Raw genomic sequence first — 21,494 nt, forward strand, 5'->3', positions numbered from 1 at the left:
CTGGACAGATGACTTAAACTCCACCCCAACTTTAACAGCCACCATCAATCCATTAAACTCTTTCTGGAACACTCCCACACTAGCATCAACTTCCTCGACACCCTGATCAATTTCAACAATGGAACCTTACAGATCACTACATACAAGAAAACTACAGATCACCACATCTATCTTCATAGATCCAGTAGCCACGTCAAACACACCAAGAAGTCTGTTATCTACAACCAGGAACTCAGATTCCACAGACTATACTCTCCAAGCTCATCACAATACAAGCAAGTTCCCCACAGACCAGGGCACACCCAACTCAAAGTGGCACCAGACCCTGCCAGAACAACAGATGCAATACCTGCAAACATATCTCCACTGCTACAACCATTGGCAGTGTGTGACTGTTGCATTTGGAAAGACTGGGGGTGCGAGTGCCAGAAGCTCCCTAGAAGCGGGGGGTGCGACTGGCACCCGGACTGTGGCCCTGCCCCCCAATCTGCCACAGTCAGCCTCCTCCCCCCAAGGTCCTGCACATGCTCCATCCCCAATCCACCCCAAGGCCCTGCCCCCACTTGGCCTCCTCCCCCAAGACCCCACACATGCACCACGCCAAGGCCCCGCTCCCACTCGCCTATTCCCACCCCTGCTCCGCCTCTTCACCTGAGGTCCCGCCACGACCCCTAGCTCCTCTCCACCCCCTCCCATGAAGCCCCACATGCCCATCACTTATGACTCTCCACCCCCTCCCCTGATCCCCCCCGCCTGCCGCTCATGCCTCTCTGTCCCCTCCCCAAGACCCCCCTGCCTGTCACTCTCTCCTCTCCTTATCACCATTGCTCACCCTTAAGGGGGGGCCTCTGGGAAAGGGGTGAAGAGGAGCAAGCGGCAGGTGGGGGAGCCCTTGGGCGGGGAAAAGCTGAGTGGGAGCCAGTGCCCCCCCCCCACTTTGCAGGAGCTTCTAGCAGCAGCTCTCCATAGGTAGTGGGCCATTGGCATTTCTCACCCCATTTGGCGAGACATCCTCCTCAAGCCTCTTATACCCACTACCCATGGCTACAATTATCAACAACTCCCCCACAACACACCTTTCAAGATCCATGGGTCCTACTTATGCTTATTACAATGTGTGGCGTACCTCATCCAAAGCACTAACTGCCCTATAACAACTATGTGGATAAAACCAGACAATCACTGTGCTCTTGAATGAACTCGCACAAGAAAATAACAGACAAAAACACTGTTATCACCCGTGGGTGAACACTTTTCACAGAGCGATCTCTCTATCTGTCCTCATCCTCAAAGGAAACCTGCACAACACTTTCAAAAAATGAGCTTTGGAGCTTAAATTCATAATGTTGCTAGACACTAAAAATCATGGTCTCAATAAAGACACTGGATTTATCATAGAGATGTAGGACTGGAAGAGACCTCAGTAGGTCATCTAGTCCATTCCCGTGCACTCAAGGCAGGATTACAAAATAACTAGTCTATTCCTGACAGGTATTTGGCTAACCTGTGCTTAAATGAGAGGCATGTTCCTAAAAACCTCCAGTTGCACAACTTCCCTAGGCAATTTGTTCCAGTATTTAACCACCCTGACAGGAAGATTTTCCTGATGTTAACCTAAAACCTTCCTTGCTGCAATTTAAGCCCATTGCTTCTTGTCTTATCCTCAGAGGTCAAGGAGAACAATTTTTCATTCTTCTCCTTGTAACAACCTTTTATGTACTTGAAAACTGTTATCATGTCTCCTTTCAATCTTCTCTTCTCCAGACTAAACAAACCCAATTTTTTCAATCTTTCCTCATAGGTCAAGTTTTCTAGACCTTTAATCGTTTTTGTTTCTCTCCTCTGGACTCTGTTCAATTTGTCCACATCTTTCCTGAAATGTGGTGCCCAGAACCAGACACAATACTCCAGTTGAGGCCTTCAGTGCGGAGTACAGTGGAAGAATTACTTCTCGTGTCTTGCTTACAACACTCCTGGTAATACATCTGAGAATGATGTTTGCTGTTTTTTTCTTTTTTTTCTTTTTCTTTTTTGCAACAGTGTTAAACTGACTCATATTTAGCTTGTGATCAACTAAACCCCCCAGATCCCTTTCCGCAGTACTCCTTCCTAGGCAATCATTTCCCATTTTGTATGTGTGCAACTGATTGTTCCTTCCTAAGTGGAGTACTTTGCATTTGTCATCTTTGAATTTCATCCTATTTACTTCAGGCCATTTCTCCAGTTTGTCCAGATCATCTTGAATATTAATCCTATCCTCCAAAGAACTCGCAACCTCTCCCAGCTTGGTATTGTCTAAAATTGTATAAGTATACTTTCTATGCCATTATCTAAACCACTGATGAAGACATTGAACAGAATTGGACCCAGGATGGATCCCTGTGGGGACCCTATGTGTGTGATATGCCCTTCCAGCTTGACACTGAATCACTGATAACTACTCTCTGGGAATGGTCCCTTAGAGTATGCTAAACAATCTGTTTGATCTTGTGTGTAACCGTGACACTTTTAGTGTGTGTCTATACTGGAATTAAAAACCTGTGGCTGACCCATGCCAGCTGACTTGGGCTCGCCGGGCTTGTGTTTACGGGGTTGTTTAATTTCAGGGTCGACATTTGGGCTCAGGCTGGAAGGTGGGAGAGTCTGAGAGCTCGGGCTGCAGCCCAAGCCCAAACATCTACACCACAATTAAACAGCCCGAGCCCCGTGAGCCCAAGTCAGCTGGCACAGGCCAGCCACTGGTGTCTAATTGCAGTGTAGACATACTCTTAGCACACTTCCAAGACCTGAAGAATTCTGTGCAGTTTGAAAGCTTTTCTCTCTCACCAACAGAAGTTGGTCCCATAAACAATATTATCTGTAGCTTTTTTTATAAACATTTAAAATTATGTATGTATCTTTACACACAGCCTAGTTAAGCATCGATAAAACTTAAATAGAGTATTTCAAGAAGCGGAGATGAAAAATACTTAAAACTGACAACAGAGATTAGATAAGTGTCTCCAGGGCAAACCCCACATTTCACTTGTTTACAATTAGCATAGCTTCCGAGTTAAAACTGGACACACATGGAGGCATCCGCCTGTATTTTTTTAATCTGAAAAATGGAGGAGGGGAGAAAGTATTGCCATGTATTACAATGTGCTGCATTGCTCATTTTGATGTAACCCTGTAATTAAAGACTCTCTCATAAAGTATGCATATAAGGAGAAAGAGTAAAGACTGTGCTTTTGAGTTTGAATCTATTGCTCGATTAATCCCTCACCATACACTAGCATCACTCTGCTGCCTTCAGTGGTAAGTAAGAGGAGAATGAAGCAATCAGACTTAATGTTATATTAAAGTAAAGTAATTTGGAGTGAATCATATTTTATGATGAACTACGTGAAACTTCAGACAAGTTCAACCCCTGAAAATGTGAGTTTCTGAACTGCTGTTTTAAAGCCCACCATATTTACAGCCAGACAAAAGTTATCATACTTTTATTTCTGTAGAACAGTGACATCTAGTGATCACTCAGGCTACTAATGAGTGTTGCCTAGGGATTTCCTTACGTTTCACTACCTAGTTCTGACATCAGAATTCACTTGCGTCTCAACTGTTCATGCTGCTGATTTCTGACAGTGTCTACTGATATAGGTGGGAAAGTAGATATGATACAGAGTTAAAATACCTGTGGTTGGGGGGAAGGGTGTGAATTGGGGAGAGACATTTAAAATGTGTTTTAAATAAGATGTTGTCATAAATATAAAGGGAAGGGTAAACCCCTTTGAAATCCCTCCTGGCCAGGGGAAAGCTCCTCTTACCTGTAAAGGGTTAAGAAGCTAAAGGTAACCTCGCTGGCACCTGACCAAAATGACCAATGAGGAGACAAGATACTTTCAAAAGCTGGGAGGAGGGAGAGAAACAAAGGGTCTGTGTCTGTCTGTAGTCGTCTTGGCCGGGGACAGAACAGGAATGGAGTCTTAGAACTTTTAGTAAGTAATCTAGCTAGGTATGTGTTAGATTATGATTTCTTTAAATGGCTGAGAAAAGAATTGTGCTGAATAGAATAACTATTTCTGTCTGTGTATCTTTTTTGTAACTTAAGGTTTTGCCTAGAGGAGTTCTCTATGTTTTTGAATCTAATTACCCTGTAAGATATCTACCATCCTGATTTTACAGGGGGGATTTCTTTATTTCTATTTACTTCTATTTTTTATTAAAAGTCTTCTTGTAAAACACTGAATGCTTTTTCATTGTTCTCAGATCCAAGGGTTTGGGTCTGTGGTCACCTATGCAAATTGGTGAGGCTTTTTATCCAACATTTCCCAAGTGTTGGGAGGATTGTTCTTTGTTCTTAAGATCCAAGGGTCTGGGTCTGTAGTCACCTAGGCAAATTGGTGAGGCTTTTTACCAAACCTTGTCCAGGAAGTGGGGTGCAAGGTTTTGGGAAGTATTTTGGGGGGAAGGACGCGTCCAAACAGCTCTTCCCCAGTAACCAGTATTAGTTTGGTGGTGGTAGCGGCCAGTCCAAGGTGTAATATTTTGTACCTTGGGGAAGTTTTGACCTAAGCTGGTAAAGATAAGCTTAGGAGGTTTTTCATGCAGGTCCCCACATCTGTACCCTAGAGTTCAGAGTGGGGGAGGAACCGTGACATGGTGGCACAGTGGTGGGATTAACCTGAAATCATTTTGAGATCCAGTTGAGATTTTTTGAACTAGAAATACAGATTTTAAAAAGGAATTTTTAGGAAGTCCAGAAGCAGCTTTGAAACTGAAAGCAGCTTGGTTTCTCTCTGCTTTGTGGCCAAGCAGAGACAAAAGGGGATTATCTTGTGAATTGCAGGTTTTCTTTGCCTGGAGGCAGGGTACTTAACTCCTGCAGGGAAATTCACAGTCTTCCAACCCAGAGGTTTTTTTTTTTTCTTTTCTTCCTAAAAGTAAATAGGGGGTGTGTGCTCTACCCATTTGCCTGGAGACAAAAGTGGCAGGGTTTTTTTTAGGATTTTGATTTTTTTTTGTTTTACAAGGAGCACAGGTTTGAAAAGAAATTTTTTTTTCTTTGGGCTGGGTAAGCAGGTTTCCAAGTAGTTGGAGGTTTTTTGCTTTAATTTGGGCCCAGAGCAGAGACAAGGGAATTGTCTTTTTCTGTAGGCTGACAATCACTATCAGAGAATAGGTATTCTATTCCAGCAGAGCAAAATTTTACAGCCAAGTTTTGTTTGTTTATTTCTAAACCTCGGGTGTAAAGTTAGTTAAAAACAGAGAGGTTAGAATGGCCAAATCCTCGGCTCGACTACAGCTGGAATTAGCCAAATTTCAGGCTGAGGAAAAACAAAGGGAACATGAAAGACAGACAGAACTCATGCGGCTGGAGAAGGAGGTACAGGAGGCTGCCCACAAGAGGGAAATGGAGGCAAGGAAGCATGTGGAGGAGATGGAGAGGATAAAGGCCCAGCAGAATATACCAACAAACCCTAGCAATCCTTCTCCAGGTACCACTTCCCATCCCAGAAAGTTCCCCACCTACAAGGCAGGTGATGATACTGAGGCCTTCTTAGAAAACTTCGAAAGGGCCTGCCTTGGGTACAACATCTCTACTGACCAATACATGGTAGAGCTGAGGCCGCAGCTCAGTGGACCCTTAGCTGAGGTGGCAGCTGAAATGCCTAAAGAACATATGAACAAGTATGAACTGTTTAAATCCAAGGCGAGAGTCAGAATGGGGATAACACCCGAGCAGTCTCGTCGGAGGTTCCGAGCCCTAAGGTGGAAACCAGACATGTCATTTACCCGACATGCCTACCACATTGTGAAACATTGGGATGCCTGGATATCAGGAGCAAGTGTTGAATCTCCAGTAAATTTGCCCTTCCTAATGCAAATGGAACAATTCTTAGAGGGTATTCCTGAGGAAATAGAAAGATACATCCTAGATGGGAAACCCAAAACTGTAATCGAGGCAGGAGAGATTGGAGCCAGATGGGTGGAGGTGGCAGAGAAGAAGAAAACTGGTCGCAGTTGGAGCAGAGACCAGAAGGGACCACCCCAGACCACACCCTATTACCGGGGGCCGCCCAAAGCCCCACCTACCTCCCAAAGAACCCTCCAGACCCCTTATCGTCCCACCACCCCGTTCTCCAGCAACCCACCTCGCCCCGGTGACCCGTCAGCTGGACGATGTTTTAAATGTAACGAGCTGGGGCATGTAAAGGCCAACTGCCCCAAGAACCCCAACAGATTACAGTTCATTGCACCGGAATCACACCAGAGGTCCACAGGCCCAGATACCTCCCAGATACCCTTGGAGCGGAGGGAAACTGTGAGTGTGGGCGGGAAGAAGGTCACCGCGTGGAGGGACACCGGAGCACAAGTGTCAGCTATCCATGCTTCCTTAGTGGACCCCAATTTAATCAACCCAGAGATCCAAGTGACGATTCAACCCTTCAAGTCCAACTCTTTCAGTTTGCCTACAGCCAAGTTGCCTGTCCAGTACAAGGGCTGGTCAGGAATGTGGACTTTTGCAGTCTATGATGATTATCCCATCCCCATGCTGTTGGGGGAAGACTTGGCCAATCACGTGAAGCAGGCCAAGAGGGTGGGAACGGTCACCCGCAGCCAGGCTAAACAAGCCGTGAGGCCTAGCTCTGTTCCGGAAACTTCTATCAGGGCCCGGTCAGAGGTGATGGACCCGGACCCCAGGCCAATGTCTGCAACAGCAGTAGTGGATCCAGTCCCGGAGACCCAGACGGAACCAGTCCCAGAACCGGAACCAGCCAAACAACCAACACCAGACCCCGTGCCAGCACTGAATCCAGTACTTGCAACCTCAACACCAGAGGGCCCCACCGAACCTGAACTGGCAGCAGCCGATAACCCTACACAAGAGGCTCAGCCGGAGCCTGAATCCCAACATAGTGCACCAGCGGAGAGCGGTTCACAGTCAACAGAAACAGCTCCATCCCCTATATCGCTTCCAGAGGGACCAAGCCTATGTCCCCAATCCAATGAGGAACTGATGTCTCCAGCATCAAGGGAACAGTTCCAGACCGAACAGGAAGCAGATGAAAGCCTCCAGAGAGCGTGGACGGCGGCACGGAGCAACCCACCGCCTCTCAGCTCTTCTAATCGATCCAGGTTTGTTGTAGAAAGAGGACTTTTATACAAGGAAACTCTTTCTGGGGGACACCAGGAAGACTGGCATCCTCAGAGACAGTTGGTAGTTCCAACTAAATACCGGGCCAAGCTCTTGAGCTTAGCCCATGATCACCCTAGTGGCCATGCTGGGGTGAACAGGACCAAAGACCGTTTGGGGGGGTCATTCCACTGGGAGGGAATGGGCAAGGATGTTTCTACCTATGTCCAGTCTTGTGAGGTGTGCCAAAGAGTGGGAAAACCCCAAGACCAGGTCAAAGCTCCTCTCCAGCCACTCCCCATCATTGAAGTTCCATTTCAGCGAGTAGCTGTGGATATTCTGGGTCCTTTTCCGAAAAAGACACCCAGAGGAAAGCAGTACATACTGACTTTCATGGATTTTGCCACCCGATGGCCGGAAGCAGTAGCTCTAAGCAACACCAGGGCTAAAAGTGTGTGCCAGGCACTAGCAGACATTTTTGCCAGGGTAGGTTGGCCCTCCGACATCCTCACAGATGCAGGGACTAATTTCCTGGCAGGAACTATGAAAAACCTTTGGGAAGCTCATGGGGTAAATCACTTGGTTGCCACTCCTTACCATCATCAAACAAATGGCATGGTGGAGAAGTTTAATGGAACTTTGGGGCCCATGATACGTAAATTCGTAAATGAGCACTCCAATGATTGGGACCTAGTATTGCAGCAGTTGCTCTTTGCCTACAGAGCTGTACCACATCCCAGTTTAGGGTTTTCCCCATTTGAACTTGTATATGGCCGTGAGGTTAAGGGGCCATTGCAGTTGGTGAAGCAGCAATGGGAGGGAGTTACACCTTCTCCAGGAACTAACATTCTGGACTTTGTAACCAACCTACAAAACACCCTCCGAACCTCTTTAACCCTTGCTAGAGAAAACTTACAGGATGCTCAAAAAGAGCAAAAAGCCTGGTATGATAAACATGCCAGAGAGCGTTCCTTCAAAGTAGGAGACCAGGTCATGGTCTTAAAGGCGCTCCAGGCCCATAAAATGGAAGCATCGTGGGAAGGGCCATTCGTGGTCCAGGAGCGTCTGGGAGCTGTTAATTATCTCATAGCATTCCCCACCTCCAACCGAAAGCCTAAGGTGTATCATATTAATTCTCTAAAGCCCTTTTATTCCAGAGAATTAAAGGTTTGTCAGTTTACAGCCCAGGGAGGAGACGACGCTGAGTGGCCTGAAGGTGTCTATTACGAAGGGAAATGTGCTGGTGGTGTGGAAGAGGTGAACCTCTCCATGACCCTTGGGCGTATGCAGCGACAGCAGATCCAGGAGCTGTGCACTAGCTACGCGCCAACGTTCTCAGCCACCCCAGGACTGACTGAACGGGCATACCACTCCATTGACACAGGTAATGCTCACCCAATTAGGGTCCACCCTTACCGGGTGTCTCCTCAAGCTAAAACTGCTATAGAACGGGAGATCCAGGATATGTTACAGATGGGTGTAATCCGCCCCTCTGAAAGTGCATGGGCATCTCCAGTGGTTCTAGTTCCCAAACCAGATGGGGAAATACGTTTTTGCGTGGACTACCGTAAGCTAAATGCTGTAACTCGCCCAGACAACTATCCAATGCCACGCACTGATGAACTATTAGAGAAACTGGGACGGGCCCAGTTCATCTCTACCTTGGACTTAACCAAGGGGTACTGGCAGGTACCGCTAGATGAATCTGCCAAGGAAAGGTCAGCCTTCATCACACATCTCGGGCTGTATGAATTTAATGTACTCCCTTTCGGGCTGCGAAATGCACCCGCCACTTTCCAAAGACTTGTAGATGGTCTCCTAGCGGGATTAGGAGAATATGCAGTCGCCTACCTTGACGATGTGGCCATATTTTCGGATTCCTGGGCAGACCACCTGGAACATCTACAAAAAGTCCTTGAGCGCATAAGGGAGGCAGGACTAACTGTTAAGGCTAAGAAGTGTCAAATAGGCCTAAACAGAGTGACTTACCTTGGACACCAGGTGGGTCAAGGAACTATCAGCCCCCTACAGGCCAAAGTGGATGCTATCCAAAAGTGGCCTGTCCCAAAGTCAAAGAAACAGGTTCAATCCTTCTTAGGCTTGGCCGGTTATTACAGACGATTTGTACCGCACTACAGCCAAATCGCTGCCCCACTGACCGACCTAACCAAAAAGAAACAGCCAAATGCTGTTCAGTGGACCGGAAAGTGTCAGAAGGCCTTTAACAAGCTTAAAGCGACACTCATGTCTGACCCTGTACTAAGGGCCCCAGACTTTGACAAACCGTTCCTAGTAACCACAGATGCATCCGAGCGTGGTGTGGGAGCAGTTTTAATGCAGAAAGGACCTGATCAAGAATTCCACCCTGTAGTGTTTCTCAGCAAAAAACTGTCTGAGAGGGAAAGCAACTGGTCAGTCACTGAAAAAGAATGTTATGCCATTGTCTATGCTCTGGAAAAGCTACGCCCATATGTTTGGGGACGGCGTTTCCACCTGCAAACCGACCATGCTGCACTAAAGTGGCTTCACACCGTCAAAGAAACTAACAAAAAACTTCTTCGGTGGAGTTTAGCTCTCCAAGATTTTGATTTCGACATCCAACACATCTCAGGAGCTTCTAACAAAGTGGCTGATGCACTCTCCCGTGAAAGTTTCCCAGAATCAACTGGTTAAAATCGTCCTTGAGATGTGGAAAATATTGTTAGTCTTTATGTACTTGGTAGTATATTTAGAGATGCATGTGTCTTATTAACTCTGTTTTCCTAGAGCTCCAGGAAGAAATCCCAGCCAGTGTTTCACCCTAGCTGAGATTTGGGGGGCGTGTCATAAATATAAAGGGAAGGGTAAACCCCTTTGAAATCCCTCCTGGCCAGGGGAAAGCTCCTCTTACCTGTAAAGGGTTAAGAAGCTAAAGGTAACCTCGCTGGCACCTGACCAAAATGACCAATGAGGAGACAAGATACTTTCAAAAGCTGGGAGGAGGGAGAGAAACAAAGGGTCTGTGTCTGTCTGTAGTCGTCTTGGCCGGGGACAGAACAGGAATGGAGTCTTAGAACTTTTAGTAAGTAATCTAGCTAGGTATGTGTTAGATTATGATTTCTTTAAATGGCTGAGAAAAGAATTGTGCTGAATAGAATAACTATTTCTGTCTGTGTATCTTTTTTGTAACTTAAGGTTTTGCCTAGAGGAGTTCTCTATGTTTTTGAATCTAATTACCCTGTAAGATATCTACCATCCTGATTTTACAGGGGGGATTTCTTTATTTCTATTTACTTCTATTTTTTATTAAAAGTCTTCTTGTAAAACACTGAATGCTTTTTCATTGTTCTCAGATCCAAGGGTTTGGGTCTGTGGTCACCTATGCAAATTGGTGAGGCTTTTTATCCAACATTTCCCAGGAAAGGGGGGGTGCAAGTGTTGGGAGGATTGTTCATTGTTCTTAAGATCCAAGGGTCTGGGTCTGTAGTCACCTAGGCAAATTGGTGAGGCTTTTTACCAAACCTTGTCCAGGAAGTGGGGTGCAAGGTTTTGGGAAGTATTTTGGGGGGAAGGACGCGTCCAAACAGCTCTTCCCCAGTAACCAGTATTAGTTTGGTGGTGGTAGCGGCCAGTCCAAGGTGTAATATTTTGTACCTTGGGGAAGTTTTGACCTAAGCTGGTAAAGATAAGCTTAGGAGGTTTTTCATGCAGGTCCCCACATCTGTACCCTAGAGTTCAGAGTGGGGGAGGAACCGTGACAGATGTAGAAACAAAGTAATGTACAGACAGATTCACTGCAGTGTCTACTTCAGTTTTGATTTGTACAGACCGAGGCAGAGGACCTGCAGTGGCAGAAAGTTTGCCTGTGAGGCAGGGGTGTTGCAGCACAAGGCATCAGGCACATGCCAACTCTGCCAACATGTCACCAAGGGTATAGCTACACAGCAGCTGGGAGCACAGACACACACTAGCCTGGGCAGACAGATATGCGCTAGCTCTGATTGGGCTAGCATGCTAAAAATAGCAGCATGGCACAGACAGCGGCAAGGTCTAAGCACCTGAGTTTGGACCCAGGGGGTCAGGCAGAGTTGTACTTGGGTGGCTATCCCATGCTGCCACTCATGCTGCCACACGGCTATTTTTAACATACTACCTCATCCACAGCTAGCATGTACCTGTTTAACCATTCTTTCAGGTACGCTCCCAATTGCACTGTAGGCATACTGCAAGTGGCTGAGGGCAGCATGCATAGATTCCATACAGTTCTGATACAGTTTCTGCTGCTGTGCTTCTGTGTTTCAACAAAACATTTTTTTTTTGTTGAAAAATACTAATTAATCAAAATGGAAACCATTTTCAGGAACATACCAGGTTTGATGAAACTTTTATTGGAAGAGGTGTCAGGTCCAGGGTGGAATTTCCGGTTAGAGAGCGACACACCCCAGAATAGCGAATAGCCCAATGGTTAGAGCACTCACCTTGGATGTGAGAGAGTAGCAGAGCAGGGACTTGATGCTGGATCTCCCACATCTCAGCTGAGTGCCCTAAGCATTGGCCTATTGGATCACTAACGTTTTGATGAGAAATTGCATCCTGGACCTGAGAAACCTTTCCTGATTAAAAATTTTTGTTGTAACTGGTATGTTCCCATGAGAAGTTTTGGCGAATTGGCATTTCCCAGTGAAATAAAATCCCAAACAGCTCTTGTGATACTAGAATTCCATGCCATGCCATGCCATGCCATAGATGAGAAATGGAGATGAGAAATGTATTTACAGCAGTGTAACAGACCAGAATGCTTTTGCATTTAAACTACCACAAATGAAGGAGGGGCTAGAAGACAGAAAAACAGCATTTTCTTCTATCAGATTCAGAAGACCTTCAGCTCCTTCACTAATAGTAATGTGAGCTAACAGATTGTAGGGTAAAATTCAAGATAGGCACATTAAATATGGGCACTAACACCATTTAAATCCTAAAAACAGGACTTCAGCGGATCTTAAGTGGTACACAGTGCCCCTTGTGATAGCCCTCTGAGTGGGTGAATTTAACCCTGTCGGGTAGGTTTTCCCTTGAGGTTTTCCCCAAGGCAAGGGACTCACTGAAGGATTATCACAGAGAAGCCATCAACTTTGTTTGTCTCTCAGCTGCTGGTCCACCTCATAGAACCATGACTGGGGGAGGGGACTGGAGTGTGTCAGTAAAACACATGGTACAGAAGATAACGATTCTACATGAGCGGGTGCTGCTCTGTGCAGGGGCTCGACCATCACCACCCAGAAGAAGGACTTGCAAGAGGGACTCCACCCAGCCTGAAATGCTGACAAACCTCAGACTCACAGGAGTGAGTTCAGCCTGGAAGAAGCATGTCTCAGCACTTCTGTTGTTTTCAAATCTGTAACTCCCAAGTGATTTAAGCGTGAATTGTCTGCAGTTAAGAAATTCCTTTGCTAAGCCTGTGTTCCTTGCTTTTCTGACACATTGTCTCTGAAGAGGTTAAACTAGAGGCCCAGAGAGCCCACAGGTTAGGTGGAGCTCTGAGGAAGTGTGCGTAAGTGATAAGATGGGTTGTGGGGTCTCAGACGGCGGTGTGTTGGGTGGCAGCAACCCATGTTCCAAGGAAGGGAGTCAGGAAAGAATTCAATGCCCAGGACTCTGTCCTCAGGCACCAGACCTAGAAACAGTGACTGGACTCAACACAGAACTAGCTGGAGTCTGGTGCTTCTACACTGGGGCATTGGGCCAGGTTGTAATAAACATAGTTTTTAAATGTAACTTCCTAAGTTTCATAAGTAAACTGGAAAAAAAAATCAATCATTTGGACCCACATTGGACTCTCCTTGGTGCTTGTCATAAATATAAAGGGAAGGGTAACCACCTTCCTGTATACAGTTCTATAAAATCCTTCCTGGCCAGAGGCAAAACCCTTTCACCTGTAAAGGGTTAAGAAGCTAAGATATCCTCGCTGACACCTGACCCAAAATGACCAATAAGGGGACAAGATAATTCAAATCTGGAGGGGGCGGGGACAAAGGGTTTGTCTGTGTGTGTTGCGTTTGCCGGGAACAGATCAGGAATTCAACCTTACAACTCGTGTTCAGTTAGTTAGTAAGCTAGCTAGAAATGTGTTAGATTTCCTTTTGTTTAATGGCTGGTAAAATAAACTGCACTGGATTGAATGTATATTCCTGTTTTTGTGTCTTTTTGCAACTTAAGGTTTTGCCTAGAGGGATTCTCTATGTTTTGAATCTGATTACCCTGTAAGGTATTTACCATCCGGATTTTACAGAGGTGATTCTTTTATCTTTTCTTTAATTAAAATTCTTCTTTTAAGAACCTGATTGATTTTTCATTGTTCTTAAGAGCCAAGGGTTTGGGACTGCGTTCGTCTGTATAAATTGGTGAGGATTCTTATCAAACCTTCCCCAGGAAAGGGGGTGTAGGGCTTGGGGGGATATTTTGGGGGAAGACGTCTCCAAGTGGGCTCTTTCCCTGTTCTATGTTTAAAAAGCTTGGTGGTGGCAGCATACGGTTTAAGGACAAGGCAAAGTTTGTACCTTGGGGAACTTTTAACCTAAGCTGGTAAGAATAAGCTTAGGGGGTCTTTCATGCAGGTCCCCACATCTGTACCCTAGAGTTCAGAGTGGGGAAGGAACCTTGACAGTGCTCATTAGCAGGGTTGGAATCTTTTGATCTACAGTGCAGACCTCTACCAGTCACATTAACAGGGTAACTGGTAGCAGTAGCAGCTGCAGCATCGCAGGAGCCAGCAAACAGAGCTGTAAATAGGGGCATTTGTAAGAGGAGTTTGGGGGGAAGACTCAGAGCCAGGCAGAGGATCAGACAGGCTAGTGAAGGGAGTGTGTAGTGGTCTGGCAGTGTTTTGGAGCTCGTTGGAGGGTTGTTTTGCTGTGGGAGGTGGTGGTTTGGTTTGGTTTGTGTTTCCCGGACTAACGGGATTTAGGTGGGAAGGCTATGACAGATACAGAGGCAGCAGTGGTAATGACCTAAGCAGTGGAAGACACAAGGAAGATGACTGGATGTGGAAGCTGTGGCATGTACATGATCCTGGAGGGGGTACCTGAAAAGAGTTTCATCTGCATGAAGTGCCACCTGATAGAGCTGATGGAAGAAAAGATCCTAGGATTGGAAAGGCAGGTGGAGACTCTGGCTGAGCTTAGAAGGGGGTTTGAGCAGACGATGGAGCAAAGACATGAGGAGGCAAAGGGAAAAGCTCAGACTTGCAGACGGAAGCAGGACCAAAGAACTGTGAGGGGAGACTGCTGGGTGAGGAAAGTGGACAGTGGAAGCATGTGACTTAGAAAACCAGGCAGAGGAAAAGACGGGCTAGTGAAGGAGAAATAGAGCTCAGGAACAGCTTTGCGGAGTTGGAAAATGAAGAAGGGGCTCAGCAGGTGGTCACTGAAGGTGGAAGGGCAAGGAAGAAGAGAAGAGCAGCTAGTCCTATAGGAAAAGGGGAAAAGTCAATGGAGACTACACCAAATATAAGCCCCAGGAGGATACAGGATGGGTTGCAGAGGATTGCCAGGAAGAATAGGAATCGAGAGGACTTGCAGCCAGAGGCAACAGGGGATAGACCGGAGAATGTAGTGCACAGACAATTCAGGAAGTTTTTGGAAAATGTAGGGGACGATTTCCTGGTGCAAGTGCTGGAGGAACCAAATAGGGGCAGAGCTCTTCTTGACCTGCTGCTCACAAACCGGGAAGAATTAGTAGGGGAAGCAAAAGTGGATGGAAACCTGGGAGGCAGTGACCATGAGATGGTCAAGTTCAGGATCCTGACACAAGGAAGAAAGGAAAGCAGCAGAATATGGACCCTGGACTTCAGAAAAGCAGACTTTGACTCCCTCAGGGAACTGATGGGCAAGATCCCCTGGGAGAATAACATGACGGGGAAAGGAGTCCGGGAGAGCTCGCTGTATTTTAAAGAATCCTTATTGAGGTTACAGGGACAAATGATCCTGATGTGTAGAAAGAATAGTAAATATGGCAGGCGACCAGCTAGGCTTAACAGTGAAATCCTTACTGATCTTAAATACAAAAAAGAAGCTTACAAGAAGTGGAAGATTGGACAAATGACCAGGGATGAGTATAAAAATATTGCTCGGGCATGCAGGAGTGAAATCACAGAATCACAGAATATCAGGGTTGGAAGGGACCTCAGGAGGTCATCTAGTCCAACCCCCTGCTCAAAGCAGGACCAATCCCCAATTTTTGCCCCAGATCCCTAAAAGGCCCCCTCAAGGATTGAACTCACAACCCTGGGTTTAGCAGGCCAATGCTCAAACCACTGAGCTATCCCTCCCCCCCAAATCAGGAAGGCCAAATCACACCTGGAGTTGCAGCTAGCAAGAGATGTTAAGAGTAACAAGAAGTGTTTCTTCAGGTATGTTAGCAACAAGAAGAAAGTCAAGGAAAGTGTGGGTCCCTTACTGAATGAGGGAGGCAACCTAGTGACAGAGGATGTGGAAAAAGCTAATGTACTCAATGCTTTTTTTGCCTCTGTCTTCACGAACAAGGTCAGCTCCCAGACTACTGCACTGGGCAGCACAGCATGGGGAGGAGGTGACCAGCCCTCTGTGGAGAAAGAAGTGGTTCGGGACTATTTAGAAAAGCTGGACGTGCACAAGTCCATGGGGCCAGATGCTTTGCATCCGAGAGTACTAAAGGAGTTGGCGGATGTGATTGCAGAGCCATTGGCCATTATCTTTGAAAACTCATGGCGATCGGGGGAAGTCCCGGACGACTGGAAAAAGGCTAATGTAGTGCCCATCTTTAAAAAAGGGAAGAAGGAGGATCCTGGGAACTACAGGCCAGTCAGCCTTACCTCAGTCCCCGGAAAAATCATGGAGCAGGTCCTCAAGGAATCAATTCTGAAGCACTTAGAGGAGAGGAAAGTGATCAGGAACAGTCAGCATGGATTCACCAAGGGCAAGTCATGCCTAACTAATCTAATTGCCTTCTATGACGAGATAACTGGTTCTGAGGATGAAGGGAAAGCAGTGGACGTGTTGTTCCTTGACTTTAGCAAAGCTTTTGACACTGTCTCCCACACTATTCTTGCCAGCAAGTTAAAGAAGTATGGGCTGGATGAATGGACTCCAAGGTGGATAGAAAGCTGGCTAGATTGTCGGGCTCAACGGGTAGTGATCAATGGCTCCATGTCTAGTTGGCAGCCGGTATCAAGTGGAGTGCCCCAAGGGTCAGTCCAGGGGCCGGTTTTGTTCAATATCTTCATAAATGATCTGGAGGATGGTGTGGATTGCACCCTCAGCAAGTTTGCAGATGACACTAAACTGGGAGGAGAGATAGATACGCTGGACAGTAGGGATAGGATACAGAGGGACCTAGACAAATTGGAAGATTGGGCCAAAAGAAATCTGATGAGGTTCAGCAAGGACAAGTGCAGAGTCCTGCACTTAGGACGGAAGAACCCAATGCACAGCTACAGACTAGGGACCGAATGGCTCGGCAGCAGTTCTGCAGAAAAGGACCTAGGGGTTACAGTGGACGAGAAGCTGGATATGAGTCAACACTGTGCCCTTGTTGCCAAGAAGGCCAATGGCATTTTGGGATGTATAAGTAGGGGCATTGCCAACAGATCAAGGGACGTGATTGTTCCCCTCTATTCGACACTGGTGAGGCCTCATCCGGAGTACAGTGTCCAGTTTTGGGCCCCACACTACAAGAAGGATGTGGATAAATTGGAAAGAGTCCAGCGGAGGGCAACAAAAATGATTAGGGGACTGGAACACATGAGTTATGAGCAGAGGCTGAGGGAACTGGGGATGTTTAGTCTACAGAAGAGAAGAATGAGGGGGGATTTAATAGCTGCTTTCAACTACCTGAAAGGGGGTTCCAAAGAGGATGGCTCTAGACTGTTCTCAGTGGTAGCAGATGACAGAACAAGGAGTAATGGTCTCAAGTTGCAGTGGGGGAGATTTAGGTTGGATATTAGGAAAAACTTTTTCACTAGGAGGGTGGTGAAACGCTGGAATGCGTTTCCTAGGGAGGTGGTGGAATCTCCTTCCTTAGAAGTTTTTAAGGTCAGGCTTGACAAAGCCCTGGCTGGGATGATTTAATTGGGGATCGGTCCTGCTTTGAGCAGGGGGTTGGACTAGATGACCTCCTGAGGTCCCTTCCAACCCTGATATTCTATGATTCTATGATTCTAGAATTGCAGCATCACCAGGAAAAGGCAGGTCTACATGACTGGGGACTCCTTACTGAGAAGAATAGACAGGCCTGTAACCAGAGCCGGTCCAGAGAACAGAAGGGTGTGCTGTCTGCCAGGTGCTAAGATACGGGATATGGACCTGAGGCTGAAGGGGATCCTAACAGGAGCAGGAAAGAATCCACTGATTTGTCCTTCATGTGGGAACAAATAATACAGCTAGATTCTCACTGGAACGTATCAAGGGAGACTATGCCAGGCTGGGGAAGACACTTAAGGAAATCAAGGCTCAGGTGATCTTCAGTGGGATTCTGCCTGTTCCAAGAGAAGGGCAACAAAGGTATGACAAGATTATGATGCTCAACAGATGGCTCAGGCAGTGGTGCTATAAGGAGGGCTTTGGGATGTATGGCCACTGGGAGGCATTTATGGACAGAGGACTGTTCTCTTGGGATGGACTTCACCTGAATAGGCAGGGAAATAGACTTCTAGAATGGAGACTGGCACAACTGATTAAGAAAGCTTTAAACTAGGAATCTGGGGGAGATGGTTGGGAGATGTCCAGGTAATCTCCACGCTGGATTTTAACATTGAGAGGGAAGAAAACGAAGTAAGAAAGGATACAGCCGTGGGTAGGAGAATGGACATAAAGAGGAAGGGCAGTGTGGATACCAGTCTAATAGGTGATACTGGCGGTAGAATGTCTGTGCCTAATCAGGTAAAGAATGTGAGCGAGGCCAAACAGCAAAAATTAGGATGTTTGTACACCAATGCGAGGAGCCTACATAACAAAATGGAGGAACTAGAGCTACTGATGGAGGAAGTGAAACCAGATATTATAGGGATACAGAAACATGGTGGAATAGTCGTCATGACTGGACTACAGGTATTGAGGGGTATGTGCTGTTTAGGAAAGACAGAAATAAAGGCAAAGGTGGTGGAGTAGCATTGTATATCAATGATGAGGTAGACTGTAAAGAAATAAGAAGTGATGAATTGGATAAGACCGAATCTGTCTGGGCAAAAATCATATTGGGGAAGAAAGCTACCAGAGCCTCCCCTAGGATAGTGCTTGGGGTGTGCTATAGACCTCCGGGATCTAATGTGAATATGGATAGAGCCCTTTTTAATGTTTTTAATGAAGTAAATACTAATGGGAACTGCATGATCATTGGAGACTTTAAGTTCCCAGATATAGACTGGAGGACAAGTGCTAGTAATAATAATAGGGCTCGAATTTTCCTGGATGGATTCCTTCACCAAGTAGTTGCTGAACCAACAACAGGGGATGCCAGTTTAGATTTGCTTTTGGTGAGTAGTGAGGATCTCATAGAAGAAATGGTTGTAGGGGACAACATTGGTTTGAGCAATCATGAGCTAATTCAGTTCAAACTAAATGGAAGGATAAACAAAAATAGATCTGTGACTAGGGTTTTTTATTTCAAAAAGGCTAACTTTAAAAAATTAAGGAAATTAGTTAGGGAATTAGTTAGTGGATTGGATTGAAGAACTTGTGGATCTAAAGGTGGAGGAGGCCTGGAATTACTTCAAGTCAAAGTTCCAGAAACTATCGGAAGCCTGCATTCCAAAAATGGGGGGGAAATTCATAGGCAGGAGTTGTAGACCAAGATGGATGAGCAAGCATCTCAGAGAGGTGATTAAGAAAAAGCAGAAAGCAGAAAGTATACAGGGAGTGGAAGATGGGAGGGATCAGCAAGGAAAGCTACCTTATTGAGGTCAGAACATGTAGGGATAAAGTGAGAAAGGCCAAAAGCCGTGTAGAGTTGGACCTTGCAAAGGGAATTAAAACCAATAGTAAAAGGTTCTAAAGCCATATAAATAAGAAGAAAACAAAGAAAGAAGTGGGACCGCTAAACACTGAGGATGGAGTGGAGGTTAAGGATAATTTAGGCATGGCCCAATATCTAAACAAATACTTTGCCTCAGTCTTTAATGAGGAGCTTAGAGATAATGGTAGGATGACAAATGGGAATGAGGATATGGAGGTAGAAGCCAAACTCAAACATCTTAATGGAACTAAATCGGGGGGCCCAGATAATCTTCATCCAAGAATATTAAAGGAATTGGCACATGAAATTGCAAGCCCATTAGCAAGAATTTTTAATGAATCTGTAAACTCAGGGGTTGTACTGTATGACTGGAGGATTGTTAACACCGTTCCTATTTTTAAGAAAGTTAAAAAATGTGATCCGGGTAACTACAGGCCTGTTGGTTTGACATATGTACTATGCAAGGTCTTGTAAAAAATTTTGAAGGAGAAAGTAGTTAAGGACATTGAGGTCAGTGGTAATTGGAACAAATTACAACATGGTTTTACAAAAGGTAGATTGTGCCAAACCAACCTGATCTCCTACTTTGAGAAGGTAACAGATTTTTTAGACAAAGGAAACACAGTGGATCTAATTTATCTCGATTTCAATAAGGCATTTGATATGGTTCCACATGGGGAATTATTAGATTATTAAATTGGAAAAGATGGGGATCAATATGAAAATTGAAAGGTGGATAAGGAATTGGTTAAAGTGGAGACTACAACGGGTCCTACTGAAAGGTGAATTATCAGGCTGGAGGGAGGTTACTAGTGGAGTTCCTCAGGGATCAGTTTTGGGACCAATCTTATTTAATCTTTTTATTACTGACCTTGGCGCAAAAAGTGGGAATGTGCTAATAAAGTTTGCAGGTGACACAAAGCTGGGAGGTATTGCCAACACAGAGAAGGACCGGGATATCATACAGGAAGATCTGGATGACCTTGTAAACTGGAGTAATAGTAATAAGATGAAATTTAATAGTGAAAAGTGCAAGGTCATGCATTTAGGGATTAATAACAATAATTTTTGTTATAAGCTGGGGACGCATCAGTTGGAAGTAACGGAGGAGGAGAAGGACCTCGGAGTATTGCTTGATCACAGGATGACTATGAGCCACCAATGTGATATGGCCATTAAAAAAGCTAATGCGGACTTGGGATGCATCAGGCAAGGTATTTCCAGTAGATAAGCAGGTGTTAGTGCCATTATGCAAGGCACTGGTGAGACCTCATCTGGAATACTGTGTGCAGTTCTGGTCTCCCGTGTTTAAGAAGGATGAATTCAAACTGGAACAGGTACAGAGAAGGGCTACTAGGATGATCCAAGGAATGGAAAACTTGTCTTATGAAAGGAGACTCAAGTAGCTTGGCTTGTTTAGCCTAACCAAAAGAAGGCTGAGCGGAGATATGTTTGCTCTCTATAAATATATCAGAGGGATGAATACCAGGGAGAGAGAGGAATTATTTAAGCTCAGTACCAATGTGGACACAAGAACAAATAGATATAAACTGGCCATTGGGAAGTTAGGCTTGAAATTAGATGAAGGTTTCTAGCCATCAGAGGAATGAAGTTCTGGAACAGCCTTCCAAGGGGAGCAGTGGGGGCAAAAGACATATCTAGCTTCAAGACTAAGCTTGATAAGTTTATGGAGGGGATGGTATGATGGGATAGCCTAATTTTGGCAATTAATTGATCTTTAACTATTAGCAGTTAATATGCCCAATGGCCTGTGAGGGGATGTTAGATGAGGTGGGATCTGAGTTACTACAGAGAATTCTTTCCTGGTGTCTGGATGGTGAGTTTTGCCCACATGCTCAGGGTTTAGCTGATAGCCATATTTGGGGTCGGGAAGGAATTTTCCTCCAGGGCAGATTGGAAGAGGCCCTGGAGGTTTTTTGCCTCTGCAGCACAGGGCACAGGTCACTTGCTGGAGGATTCTCTGCACCTTGAAGTCTTTAAACCACGATTTGAGGACTTCAATAGCTCAGACATAGGTTAGGGGTTTGTTACAGGAGTGCGTGGGTGAGATTCCGTGGCCTGCATTGTGCAGGAGGTCAGACTAGACAATCATAATGGTCCGTTCTGACCTTAAAGTCTATGAGTCTATTTATCCTCTCTATGGATTAGCCACTAGAGTGGAATTAAATGCGTACTTTGCCAATGGGTTTAACAGCTGTTTTCTAATAGCAGAGGAGTGTTGGAATTTGGAAATTCTGGGTCTTTTCCAGATTATGTAGGGAAGTGTGTTGTAACGGTTACAGATCCTTCTGTCCCTCTATCTCCCAGAACCTATTTTTGTCCCCCTCTGCTTCTATCTACCCACACCTATCCTTGATTTCTTTTGCTTACATTGCCACTCAAAGTACACCCC

Source organism: Lepidochelys kempii, chromosome 1, assembly GCF_965140285.1.
Source record: "Lepidochelys kempii isolate rLepKem1 chromosome 1, rLepKem1.hap1, whole genome shotgun sequence".
Taxonomy (NCBI): Eukaryota; Metazoa; Chordata; order Testudines; family Cheloniidae; genus Lepidochelys; species Lepidochelys kempii.